This window comes from Salmo salar, chromosome 02, assembly GCF_965601325.2.
Source record: "Salmo salar chromosome 02, fSalSal1, whole genome shotgun sequence".
NCBI classification, from domain to species: Eukaryota; Metazoa; Chordata; class Actinopteri; order Salmoniformes; family Salmonidae; genus Salmo; species Salmo salar.
Window position 1 is genome coordinate 80,561,806 of NC_138292.1, and position 14,016 is coordinate 80,575,821.

Consider the following 14,016-nt stretch of genomic DNA (forward strand, 5'->3'; position numbering starts at 1 on the left):
CGAAATGTTTGCTGTTATTTCAACCATGAAAAAACGCCAGGAATTTCATGCAGCACACAGGGTGAAGCCTCATGCTTGCATTACGTGTGGGATGGGCTTTGCACGACATGAATACTGAAAAGAAACATAACACCATTCACAACGAAGAGAAACCTTACCAGTGCTCTGATTGTGGAAGGAGTTTAGGGCTTCTTGAGCAATTAACTTGGCAGCAGAAAAAAGCACATAGAGAGTCCATTCCCTTGCTTTGTTTACAAGCAGCATTTTGTTTCAATGCGCTATCTGTGAGAAAAGGTTTGACCGGGCAGCGTCACTGAGGGAACATCAGGAGATCCATTCCAGAGCGCCCAAGGACCAATAGCTGCACAGAGAACTCTACATAGTAGTTTCAACTGTCTGTACTAGAACTAGTTCAGAAGTATTATTTATCATGCATTGTTTGAACCTGTTTGTCTTTATACCATGTTAGTCATTTAGCAGACTCTCTTACGTATTGCTCACGGGCACAGACAGGTTTTCCACCTAGTCGGCTCTGGTATTCGAAACAGCAATTTTCCAGTTACTGGCCCAACGCTTTTAACTGCTAGCCACCTGCCTCCCTATAGCAGATTATACTGATACTATATACAGTTGAAGTCGTAAGTTTACATCCACTTAGGTTGGAGTCATTAAAACTCATTTTTCAACCACTCCACAAATTTCTTGTTAACAAACTATCATTTTGGCAAGTCGGTTAGGACATCTACTTTGTGCATGACACAAGGAATTATTCCAACAATTGTTTACAGACAGATTATTTCACTTACAATTCACTGTATCACAATTCCAGTGGGTCAGAAGTTTACATACACTAAGTTGACTGTGCCTTTAAACAGCTTGGAAAATTCCAGAAAATGATGTCATGGCTTTAGAAGCTTCTGATAGGCTAATTGACATCATTTGAGTCAATTGGCGGTGTACCTGTGGATGTATTTCAAGGCCTACCTTCAAACTCAATGCCTCTGCTTGACAGCATGGGAAAATCAAAAGAAATCAGCCAAGACCTCAGAAAAGAAATTGTAGACATCCACAAGTCTGGTTCATCCTTGGGAGCAATTTCCAAATGCCTGAAGGTACCACGTTCATCTGTACAAACAATAGTACGCAAGTATTAACACCATGGGACCACGCATCCGTCATACCCCTGTCATGACGTTGGCCTGTGGGTAAGGTTTATGACCCCCCCATAAATACCTTTCTCCCTTCCCTCTCTCTCTGACTCTACTGAAGGACTCTTGAATAGCCTTGTTAAACATAGAGAGTCTGAGAACATCAAACAAGTGGGGGGAAAGGAACCATATTTCGGTAATAGAACCAGTTGAATATATGCTTTGGTACTTAATCTATATGATGTCTGTTCGGTGGTCATCTGAGACATTATGATTGATGACAGGACGACATAAACTGTATCTGGGAAAGTCTACACATTCTAGTTATCAGATTCACATGGAATTGTTGTGCAAATTAAATGTTTGAATATGAAACTATTTGTGATAAGATTAAATGTAATTTTAGCTTCCAAATGAGAAAATTGGGTTTTCATAAGGTTAGAGGCCTGCTTAATCAGTGGCCCGCCCCTGTGAAGAGACATGGGTTATAAACTATGAAACACACCCTTCTCTCCCTCCACTATATAAGCCCTTGACGAAAATGTAACCTCCTGTTCCGGGTACATTAGGGCGATGGTCCATACGTTAAAAAGGACTAACATGTCAACTACAGAACTAAGCCAACCTCAGCGTGAGCTTTGGTTGTGAATGGTATGAACTTTGAACTCTTATTCACTAAAGAAGTGAGACATCCTAGCCGTTGAATTAGCAACAGCAGCTGTAAACGTGAGCTAGGAAAGGACGGACGACGTATCCAATCTAACACACAACGAAGATACTACAACGTATCCAATTTACCACCAGAGACATTTTTCCGAGGACAGGAAGATCTCTGTTGGCCAACACGGCCAGCATCTACGACCAACCTACGGAAGCGCAGCTCAGAGTAAATATTTATTGCATTTTCCTTTTCCAAATGGGCGGTAATTTAGAATGCATAAGATACTGTATTTACGATAGCACAGCTTCTCCCTTTGTTCCTCAGTCTTCCCGCTCTTTCAATCAAGCCCAACCCCCTCTCTTTGTGTAACAAGCCATCATACAGGTTCCGTCCACCAGGGACGTTTTCTGTATGACATAATTTGCATTCTGTGTATATGTAATTCTGTGTGATTAGTTAGGTATTTAGGAAATAAATAATTAAACCCAATTTTGTATTGCTGATTCAACTTGTTAGCCAGGGTTCATGAAGATAACCAAGAATTTACAACTTTCAGATGAGACTGAAATAAGGTGACGATTGATATTGACTGCTATTGATGTAAAATATTACTAGGTCTTTAAGAGTTTATTCAGAAGATAACAGCTCTATAAACATTCTTTCGTGGTGTCCCGACTTTCTAGTTAATTCAATTTACATGATTAGCTTAATCAGGTAATGTTAATTACAGAGAAAGGATTTTATAGAATAGCATGTCATATCACTTAATCCGGCATAGCCAAAGACACGACACCCCTCAGGAAGAAGACACGTTCTGTCTCCTAGAGATGAACGCACTTTGGTGCGACAAAGAACAAATCAATCCCAGAACAGTAGCAAAGTACCTTGTGAAGATGCTGGAGGAAACGAGTACAAAAGTATCTATATCCACAGTAAAACGAGTCCTATATCGACATAACCTGAAAGGCCGCTCAGCAAAGAAGAAGCCACTGCTCCAAAACCGCCATAAAAAAGCCAGAATACGGTTTGCAACTGCACATGGGGACAAAGATCATACTTTTTGGAGAAATGTCCTCTGGTCTGATGAAACAAACATATAACTGTTTGGCCATAATGACCATCATTATGTTTGGAGGAAAAAGGGGGACGCTTGCAAGCCGACGAACACCATCCCAACCGTGAAGCACGGGGGTGGCAGCATCATGTTGTGGGGGAGCTTTGCTGCAGGAGGGACTGGTGCACTTCACAAAGTAAATGGCATTATGAGGAATGAAAATTGTGTGGATATATTGAAGCAACATCTCAAGACATCAGTCAGGAAGTTAAAGCTTGGTCGCAAATGGGTCTTCCAAATGGACAATGACCCCAAGCATACTTCCAAAGTTGTGGCAAAATGGCTTAAGGACAACAAAGTCAAGGTATTGGAGTGGTCATCACAAAGCCCTGACCTCAATCCTATAGAAATTTTGTGGGCAGAACTGAAAAAGCGTGTGCGAGCAAGGAGGCCTACAAACCTGACTCAGTTACTCCAGCTCTGTCAGGAGGAATGGGCCAAAATTCACCCAACTTATTGTGGGAAGCTTGTGGAAAGCTACCCGAAACATTTGACCCAAGTTAAACAATTTAAAGGCAATGCTACCAAATACTAATTGAGTGTATGCAAACTTCTGACCCACTGAGAATGTGATGAAAGAAATGAAAGCTGAAATAAATCACTCTCTCTACTATTATTCTGACATTTCACATTCTTAAAATGAAGTGGTGATCCTAACTGACTTAATACAGGCAATTTTTACTAGGATTAAATGTCAGGGATTGTGAAAAACTGAGTTTAAATGTATTTGGCAAAGGTGTATGTAAACTTCCGACTTCAACTGTATATGCTATCTGTATCAACATAAATTGTATACTTTTTTGCTGTGTGAGTGAGAGGGAAAGGAAATCGAGACACAGATGTTCAACTGATTTTTGTAGTTTGTCTATAGTTGCATATAGCTATTTGTAGTTTCTTGTCTAGTTGCATTCAGCTATTTGTCGTTCTAATTCACTATGATCAAAGTTAGATGTGGGGATATTTTTGTAAGTATTGTGCAATAAAGTATCAACAGTAGGAAATAAATACCCACTGGTCCCATGTGTTTTACCCTGCTATCTTCTAGTTGTTGTTGTGTACATATGGCTTTCAAATGCCAACTCTGTTCCACTCCATATGGGTGATTCTACAAAAGTAGTGTAAATTACAATCCAACAGCCCCAAAAATATTTTAATAAGTCTTCAAACTTAGGACATTTCAAATAAAATAACATGTTATTCTTCATAAACAGGTGTAGACTAACAGTGAAATGCTTCCTTACAGGCCCTTCCCAAAAATGTAGAGAGAAATAATAGGAAAGCTCCACGAGTAACATAGGCCTCACACACGGTCGACGGCCCTCACACGGAACGTAGGCAATCCCTGGCCGCTCTCACACACACTGAGTAACGATAACTTGGCTCTATACTCACACTGAGTAACGATAACTTGGATCTATACTCACACTGAGTAACGATAACTTGGATCTATACTCACACTGAGTAACGATAACTTGGATCTATACTCACACTGAGTAACAATAACTTGGCTCTATACACACAATCAGTAACGATAACTTGGCTCTATACACAATGAGTAACGATAACTTGGCTGTATACACAATGAGTAATGATAACTTGGCTCTATACACAATGAGTAATGATAACTTGGCTCTATACACAATGAGTAATTGTCACGTCCTGGCCAGTATATAAGGTTAATTGTTTTGTAGTTTGGTCAGGGCGTGGCAGGGGGTATTTGTTTTATGTGGTTCGGGGTGGTGTGTTTGTGTAAAGGGTGTTTGATTTAGTATTTCCGGGTTTTGGTTTATGTTTAGTTAATTCTATGGTTAGTCTAGGTTGTGTGTTTCTATGTTTGGTTGATTGGGGTTGGGACTCTCAGTTGAAGGCAGGTGTTGTCTATCTGCCTTTGATTGAGAGTCCCATATATTAGGGTGTGTTTGTATGTGTGATTTGTGGGTGATTATTCTGTGTATAGCCTTGTGCCTTACCAGACTGTTTATTTGTCGAGTGTTCGTTTTTTGTGTTTTGTTATTTTGTATGTTCATTTTTGAGATTAATTAAAAATCAAGATGAGCATTCACGTACCTGCTGCGTTTTGGTCCACATTTTCTGATGACGATTTCGCATTATCGTCAGAAGACGAAGACAGTTGTGACAGAATCACCCACCACCAAAGGACCAAGCAGCAGAGGAAGGAGCAGACGGAGTTCGAGTTGGACTGGCGGGAGAAGTGGACTTGGGAGGAAGTTCTGGACGGGGCCGGACCTTGGCACCAGGCTGGGGATTATCGACGCCCGCAGTGGGAAATTGAGGCAGCCAAGGCAGAGAGGCGGTGGTACGAGGCCAAGTACGCGCTGAAGGAGAAGCACGAGAGGCACCCCCAAGAAAATTTTTTGGGGGGGCACACGGGTAGTTTGGCTAGGCGTAAGAAGAGCCGGAAGCCAGCTACTCGTGGTTATATGGAGGAGCGTATGGGGTGGAGAGCGCTATGTTTCGCTGAGGAGCGCACTATCTCACCCATACGCACGCACAGTCCGGTGCGCGTTATTCCAGCCCCTCGCAGGTGCCGTGCTAGAGCGGGCATCCAGCCTGGTAGGAGGATGCCTGCGCAGCGCATCTGGTCGCCGGTACGCCTCCGAGGACCAGGCTACCCAACTCCCGCTCTACGCACGGCTACCATCAGGCCCCTGCACAGCCCAGTCTGCCCTGTACGAGCACCCCGCTCGTACAGGGCTACTAGTTCCATCCAGCCAAGGCGGGTTGTGCAGGAGGTAAGATCTAGACCGGCTGTGCGCCTCCATAGCCCTGGGTTTCCAGCTCCTGTCTCTCGTGCGGACCCGGAAGTGCGTCAACCCAGTCCGACTCGTCCTGTTCCCGCTCCCCGCACTAGCCTGGAGGTGCGTGTACATAATCTGGTAAGCCCAGTACCAGCACCACGCACCAGGCTACAAGTGCGTCAACCCAGCCTCGCCAGTCAACAGTCATCGTCAGAGCTGCCCGCCAGTCAACAGTCATCGTCAGAGCTGCCCGCCAGTCAACAGTCATCGTCAGAGCTGCCCGCCAGTCAACAGTCATCGTCAGAGCTGCCCGCCAGTCAACAGTCATCGTCAGAGCTGCCCGCCAGTCAACAGTCATCGTCAGAGCTGCCCGCCAGTCAACAGTCATCGTCAGAGCTGCCCGCCAGTCAACAGTCATCGTCAGAGCTGTCCGCCAGTCAACAGTCGTCAGAGCTGCCCGCCAGTCAACAGTCGCCAGAGAGGTCAGACTGCGCTGAACTGCCGGAGTGGTCAGACTGCGCTGAACTGCCGGAGTGGCCAGACTGCGCTGAACTGCCGGAGTGGCCAGACTGCGCTGAACTGCCGGAGTGGCCAGACTGCGCTGAACTGCCGGAGTGGCCAGACTGCGCTGAACTGCCGGAGTGGCCAGACTGCGCTGAACTGCCGGAGTGGCCAGACTGCGCTGAACTGCCGGAGTGGCCAGACTGCGCTGAACTGCCGGAGTGGCCAGACTGCCCTGAACTGCCGGAGTGGCCAGACTGCCCTGAACTGCCGGAGTGGCCAGACTGCCCTGAACTGCCGGAGTGGCCAGACTGCCCTGAACTGCCGGAGTGGCCAGACTGCCCTGAACTGCCGGAGTGGCCAGACTGCCCTGAACTGCCGGAGTGGCCAGACTGCCCTGAACTGCCGGAGTGGCCAGACTGCCCTGAACTGCCGGAGTGGCCAGACTGCCCTGAACTGCCGGAGTGGCCAGACTGCCCTGAACTGTCCGGAGTGGCCAGACTGCCCAGAACTGTCCCGAATTGCCAGACTGCCCAGACTGTCCCGAATTGCCAGACGGCCCAGACTGTCCCGAATTGCCAGACTGCCCAGACTGTCCCGAATTGCCAGACTGCCCAGACTGTCCCGAATTGCCAGACTGCCCAGACTGTCCCGAATTGCCAGACTGCCCAGACTGTCCCGAATTGCCAGACTGCCCAGACTGTCCCGAATTGCCAGACTGCCCAGACTCTCCCGAATTGCCAGACTGCCCAGACTGCCCCCCGGCGATGCCAGACTGGCCCGACTGCCCCTCGGCGATGCCAGAGTGGCCCGACAGCCTGGAACGGCCGGAACCAGAGCCACCTCCAGAAATAGGTGGGTTGGGGAGGGGGGGGTGTAGCACAGTGCCGTCGTTGACGGCAGCCACCCTCCCTTCCCTCCCTTTAGAAAAGGGGACTTTTTGTTGGTGTTGCTTGGGGTTATTTTTTGTTAAGGTGCTTCTGGGGTAGCACCTTTAAGGGGGGGGTACTGTCACGTCCTGGCCAGTATATAAGGTTAATTGTTTTGTAGTTTGGTCAGGGCGTGGCAGGGGGTATTTGTTTTATGTGGTTCGGGGTGGTGTGTTTGTGTAAAGGGTGTTTGATTTAGTATTTCCGGGTTTTGGTTTATGTTTAGTTAATTCTATGGTTAGTCTAGGTTGTGTGTTTCTATGTTTGGTTGATTGGGGTTGGGACTCTCAGTTGAAGGCAGGTGTTGTCTATCTGCCTTTGATTGAGAGTCCCATATATTAGGGTGTGTTTGTATGTGTGATTTGTGGGTGATTATTCTGTGTATAGCCTTGTGCCTTACCAGACTGTTTATTTGTTGAGTGTTCGTTTTTTGTGTTTTGTTATTTTGTATGTTCATTTTTGAGATTAATTAAAAATCAAGATGAGCATTCACGTACCTGCTGCGTTTTGGTCCACATTTTCTGATGACGATTTCGCATTATCGTCAGAAGACGAAGACAACTGTGACAGTAATGATAACTTGGCTATGTACACACTGAGTAACGATAACTTGGATCTATACTCACACTGAGTAACGATAATTTGGATCTATACTCACACTGAGTAACGATAACTTGGCTCTATACACACAATGAGCAACGATAACTTGGCTCTATACACAATGAGTAATGATAACTTGGCTCTATACACAATGAGTAATGATAACTTGGCTCTATACACAATGAGTAATGATAACTTGGCTCTATACACAATGAGTAATGATAACTTGGCTATGTACACACTGAGTAACGATAACTTGGCTCTATACACAATGAGTAACGATAACTTGGCTCTATACACACTGAGTAACGATAACTTGGCTATATATACACTGAGTAACGATAACTTGGCTCTATACACAATGAGTAACGATAACTTGGCTCTATACACAATGAGTAACGATAACTTGGCTCTATACACAATGAGTAACGATAACTTGGCTCTATACACAATGAGTAACGATAACTTGGCTATATACACAATGAGTAACGATAACTTGGCTATATACACAATGAGTAATGATAACTTGGCTATATACACACTGTCAAGTAGAATAGGCCAGAAGGTTAAACTGAAAAACCTAACCTCTTTTCAAATAAAAAGATGGCAGAGACGCAAAAGTGCTTCTGGGTGTTTATTTACATAGTGAATCCAGAAGAAAAACAACAGTACTGCCATCAAAAGTATACATTATGGGACAGCTTAAAAACAATGCTGCCCCATCAACAGCTCAATCCAAAATGGTCCCTCCTTTGAACTGAGAGGCTCTTTTTGTAGGGGAAGCCACTCCCTTCAGAACATACCAAACACTAATTAATTAAGCAATTACCATCATCAAAGCCTACGTTTTCCACTCAACTAAACATAAATGATATACACTGCAACACATTTCTCATGATACAATATACCAATATAACACATTTATAAAATCCCATCCCTACTGACATGGAGTCTTCCAATATGCCCATTCACGTGAACCAGGCATTCGGGACAGGCACTACAAAGCCAGCCCGATTACCGTAGCTCTGGTCCTTATCCCAGCATACCCGGAAACTACAGAGACGGAGAGAGAGAAACAGAACCAAACAAACAACATGCTCATCCATAACATTGATAAGTACAATAAACGTTGCTTAAATTAAACATGAACACTTGTCTGTATATTATTTATACCATAAACTGTTACTGACGGGAGGTAAGAATAAAGTGTTTAATGTATGTACTAAGATAGCGAAGTTAAATTGTGTGTCAACTAGAGGTCGACCGATTATGATTTTTCAACGCAGATACCGATTATTGGAGGCACAAAAAAAAGTCTCTGCCGATTAATCGGGCGATTTATATATATATATATATATTTTATTTTTTTGTAATAATGACAATTACAACAATACTGAATGAACACTTATTTTAACTTAATATAATACATCAATCAAATCAATTTAGCCTCAAATAAATAATGAAACATGTTCAATTTGGTTTAAATAATGCAAAATCAAAGTGTTGGAGAAGAAAGTAAAAGTGTAATATGTGCCATGTAAGAAAGCTAACGTTTAAGTTCCTTGCTCAGAACATGAGAACATATGAAAGCTGGTGGTTCCTTTTAACATGAGTCTTCAATATGACCAGGTAACAAGTTTTAGGTTGTAGTTATTATAGGAATTATAGGACTATTTCTCTCTATACCATTTGGATTTCATATACCTTTGACTATTGGATGTTCTTATAGGCACTTTAATATTGCCAGTGTAACAGTATAGCTTCCGTCCCTCTCCTCGCCCCTACCTGGGCTCGAACCAGGAACACATCGACAACAGCCACCCTCGAAGCATCGTTACCCATCGCTCCACAAAAGCCCCGGCCCATGCAGAGCAAGGGGAACAACTACTCCAAGTCTCAGAGCGAGTGACGTCACCGATTGAAACGCTATTAGCTAGCCATTTCACATCGGTTACACCAGCCTAATCTCAGGAGTTGATAGGCTTGAAGTCAAACAGCTCAATGCTTGAAGCATTGCGAAGAGCTGCTGGCAAACGCACAAAAGTGCTGTTTGAATGAATGCTTACGAGCCTGCTGCTGCCGACCACCGCTCAGTCAGACTGCTCTACCAAATCATAGACTTAATTATAACATAATAGCACACAGAAATACGAGCCTTTGTTCATTAATATGGTCGAATGTTAGCAGGCAATGTTAACTAAATATGCAGGTTTAGAAATATATACTTATGTATTGATTTTAAAGAAAGGCATTGATGTTTATGGTTAGGTTTGGTGCAACGACAGTGTTAAATCATCACCCGTTTGGCGAGGTTGGCTGTGATTCGATGAGAAATGAACAGGCACCGCATTGATTATATGCAACGCAGGACACGCTAGATAAACTAGTAATATCATCAACCATGTGTAGTTAACTAGTGATTATGTTAAGATTGATTGTTTTTTTTAATAAGTTTAATGCTAGCTAGCAACTTACCTTGGCTTCTTGCTGCCCTCGCGTAACAGGTGGTCAGCCTGCCACGCAGGCTCCTCGTGGAGTGCAAAGTAAGGCAGGTGGTTAGAGCATTGGGCTAGTAACCGGAAGGTTGCAAAAACGAATCCCGGAGCTGACAAGGTAAAAATCTGTCGTTCTGCCGCTGAACAAGGCAGTTAACCTACTGTTCCTAGGCCGTCACTGAAAATAAGAATGTGTTCTTAACTGACTTGCCTAGTTAAATAAAAGGTCTAAAAATGTTTTTTTTTTAAATCAAAATCGGTGTCCAAAAATACCGATTTCCGATTGTTATGAAACTTGAAATCGGCCATTCCGATTAATCGGTCGACCTCTAGTGTCGACCCACATTGCTAACGGAGCAGAGAAGGGGGCGATGAGTGTGTGTGTGTCAGTGTACCAAATGCGGCCAGTGACGGACGTCTCCGTCACACACACTGAGTAACAATAACTTGGCTAAATACACAGGGGGACCAGTACTGAGTCAATGTGCAGGGGTACGAGGTAATTGAGGTAGATATGTACATATAACTAGGAATAAAATGGCAGATAATAAACAGTAGCATCAGCATATGTGACAAGTCAAACTTAGTGCAAAATAGTGTCAATGTAGTGGTGTAATAATGATGTACTGTTTTATCTTCTGTTGTATGTGTGATGTAAGTGCCTTAATGTGTTCAGACCCCAGGAAGAGTAGCAGGAATGAATGGGGATCCATAATAAATACAAAATGCAGGTAGTTAACCAAATGCCACATTATGAATCTTTATAGAGCATGATATATAGTTATAGATGATTTGTGAAGCATTTATGTAGTGCTTATGAAGCCTATATGAAGTCTACATAACATGCACTTAAAATAAAACGGGACCGCATTTATATTAATATAGTACAAAGTCATTGTTTATACACCTATTTCTATTGACGTGGCTGTCCCAAACAATGAATTCTATATTTCGTGGCTGTCCCAAACAATGAATTCTATATTTTTAGAATACACTTATTTCTATAGAATAGAACATCTGTTATTGTATTCAAAGATACAGATCCAATTATTAGTTTTGTTTATTTTGAAACGTCTTTCCTCACTTTATGATGTCACTACCGAAAATGAAATGACTGTAGAATGAATGTGCCTTAAGCCACACCCCTACAAATATCACCCAGGTGATGGGATTGGACCACTCTCCACTATGGCCACATGGTGAGTTAGTCTGTCTGTAAACATTGTGGAGAAAATAAATGAGCAAGTTGGTAAATCTTGATGTATTTTTAAAGAATATAAAAGGTCTCATCTTTGTATATGTCTGTGACAGCATGGGCAGCGCCATTGAGGCTATCTCCATTTTAAAGTAGCATGTGCCATGCTGTACCAACTGAGTTAGAGGACCAGCATGTGGCTAGTGGACAAAGGGCACATTTCAGGAAAAAGGGAGGAGTATTAGGATGCGTAGCCAACCAGCTGGCTCCAACCCTCCAAGAGCCCAAACATTATGGGGCGGCAGGTAGCCTAGTGGTTAGAGAGTTGGGCCAGTAACCGAAAGGTTGCAAGATCGAATCCCCGAGCTGGCAAGGTAAAAAATCTGTCATTCTGCCCCTGAACAAGGCAGTTAACCTACTGTTCCTAGGCTGGCATTGAAAATAAGAATTTGTTCTTAACTGACTTGCCTAGTTAATTTTTTATTACATCTATTTGGGCAAAATATAATGGACCTCCATAATGTGCAAGAGTCGCATTAGCTTTCCGAAAGCTAAATTTTTCAAAACGCAGACCATCAAAAAAAATCTGAGTTTTAAACCATTTCACCTGTGTTTTATGCTGAAAGTCAAGTGTTTTTTTGCTTCAATAGAGTGATCACAACTATAGTTTTCCAAAACAGAAAATACATTAGTGCATCACATTTGGAAGAAAATAGATTCATTTTCATCATGTGACAACAGAAGTGCAGGGCTACACAGCAACATTTGATTGGTAAATTGAACACTGGGTGTACAATTTAACACTTTTGTAGTGTTTATATGGAGAACCACCAAAAAGTGTTGAATTTACACTTTTGAAAGTGTTGCTCTTTTAACACAGATACTTTCCAACACCAGTGGCATTAACAGTGTACACTACCTCAGTGTTAAAGGTACACTGTTATGGTGTTCCCTAATACCTTGTATTTAACATATACTTTTTATTTTTGCCTTTCGATGTGAATTGTAGAGTTACCACACGTGACTATTGGTTAGTGACAAAGACATGGTGGTTGCATTTGTTCATTTTCAGTCCTGTGGCCTTCAAGTGAGATCCTAAGTGAATGTTAACAATAACACGTAATACAACATAATTCATAAGCCATTATTGAGGGCCTAGTTTTACCCTAATACATTGGCCTGAAACTCATGGTTTACAGGCAAAATCAGGCCTGCAAGTCCCATTATGCTGGCTCGCAAAGTGAGTGGGGATAACCAACATTTGGAATTTTATTCACCCGCAGCCTGCATTCAGAATGACTACCGGGTTGGGAAGACTACGGTATGAGACTACCTTAAGCATTGAAACTTGAACAACCATTTCAGTAACGGGTGCAATAAATCCAAATAACAGACTGGATTAGCTTAGAAAAATGCATGTTATTTATTTAAGCATAAGATTAATTAATCAAATCAATGTACATGCAAAAAAACAGATTTTTAGAATTGTGTGTTTAAATATCTAACTGCAATAGAGCATGCTGGGAAATATGATTGCCGTGGTTTTGGTTTAAAACGGGTTATTAACACCAACACTGGGGTTCTTTTACACCAATTAGTTAATTTAACTCATGAACCAACACTAGAAAATGTTACACTGAAACGGCCAGTTCAAGGAAAAACACCATGTTTACACTATAACTCAAAAGTAAAATATCATGCACTCACACACTTCTGTCAGTGTTTCAGATGGTGAAGAGGGGCCTAGTGGTTAGTGTTGATCCAATCCCTGAGCTGACAAGCTAAAAATGTTGTTCTGCCCCTGAACAAGGCAGTTAACCCACTGTTCCTAGGCTGTCATTGTAAATAAGAATTTGTTCTTAACTGACTTGCCTAGTTAAATAAGGTTACATTTTTACAAAATTTAAGAAAGAAACTGAAGAAGAGGTGAGACTTCATCTACTAATCAATCAGTGTTCCTGCTGATTGGTTCAGCTGCTGTTTAAAATCTGTAAATTATATGGTGCATTCAAGACCACTGGCCAGGTCGCAGTTGTAAATGCAGTTGTAAATGAGAACTTGTTCTCAACTTGCTTACCTGGTTAAATAAAGGTGAAATGAAATAAAAAAGACCACTGGGAACTTGAGAAACTAGCTCGGACTGGGAAACATGAGCGGAGACTGGTGTTGGATGACAGTGCACAATGATTTTTCACAGTCTGCACTTTCAAGCCGTACCACTGAAGATCTGTATTATTGTGGAATTAATTGAAATTCAAAGCTAATTTCCCATTGAGCCGACATATACAGTGTTTACTGTGAATGCAGTGTCTGCGAACGTAGTGAATTAACCTATGGCGTACACATCCTGGCTCAGTGGCCAGTCCAGTTGATTTCACACTATCAGAGGTGAGGAACACTGCTGAGAGGGAGCAGAGGCTGATCATGTAGTCATCCATCACTGCAGTCACAGTATAGAGTCAGAACCACCATGCTAAACCCCCCACTAAGTCACAGTATAGAGTCAGAACCACCATGCTAAACCCCCCACTAAGTCACAGTATCGAGTCAGAACCACCATGCTAAACCCCCCACTAAGTCACAGTATAGAGTCAGAACCACCATGCTAAACCCC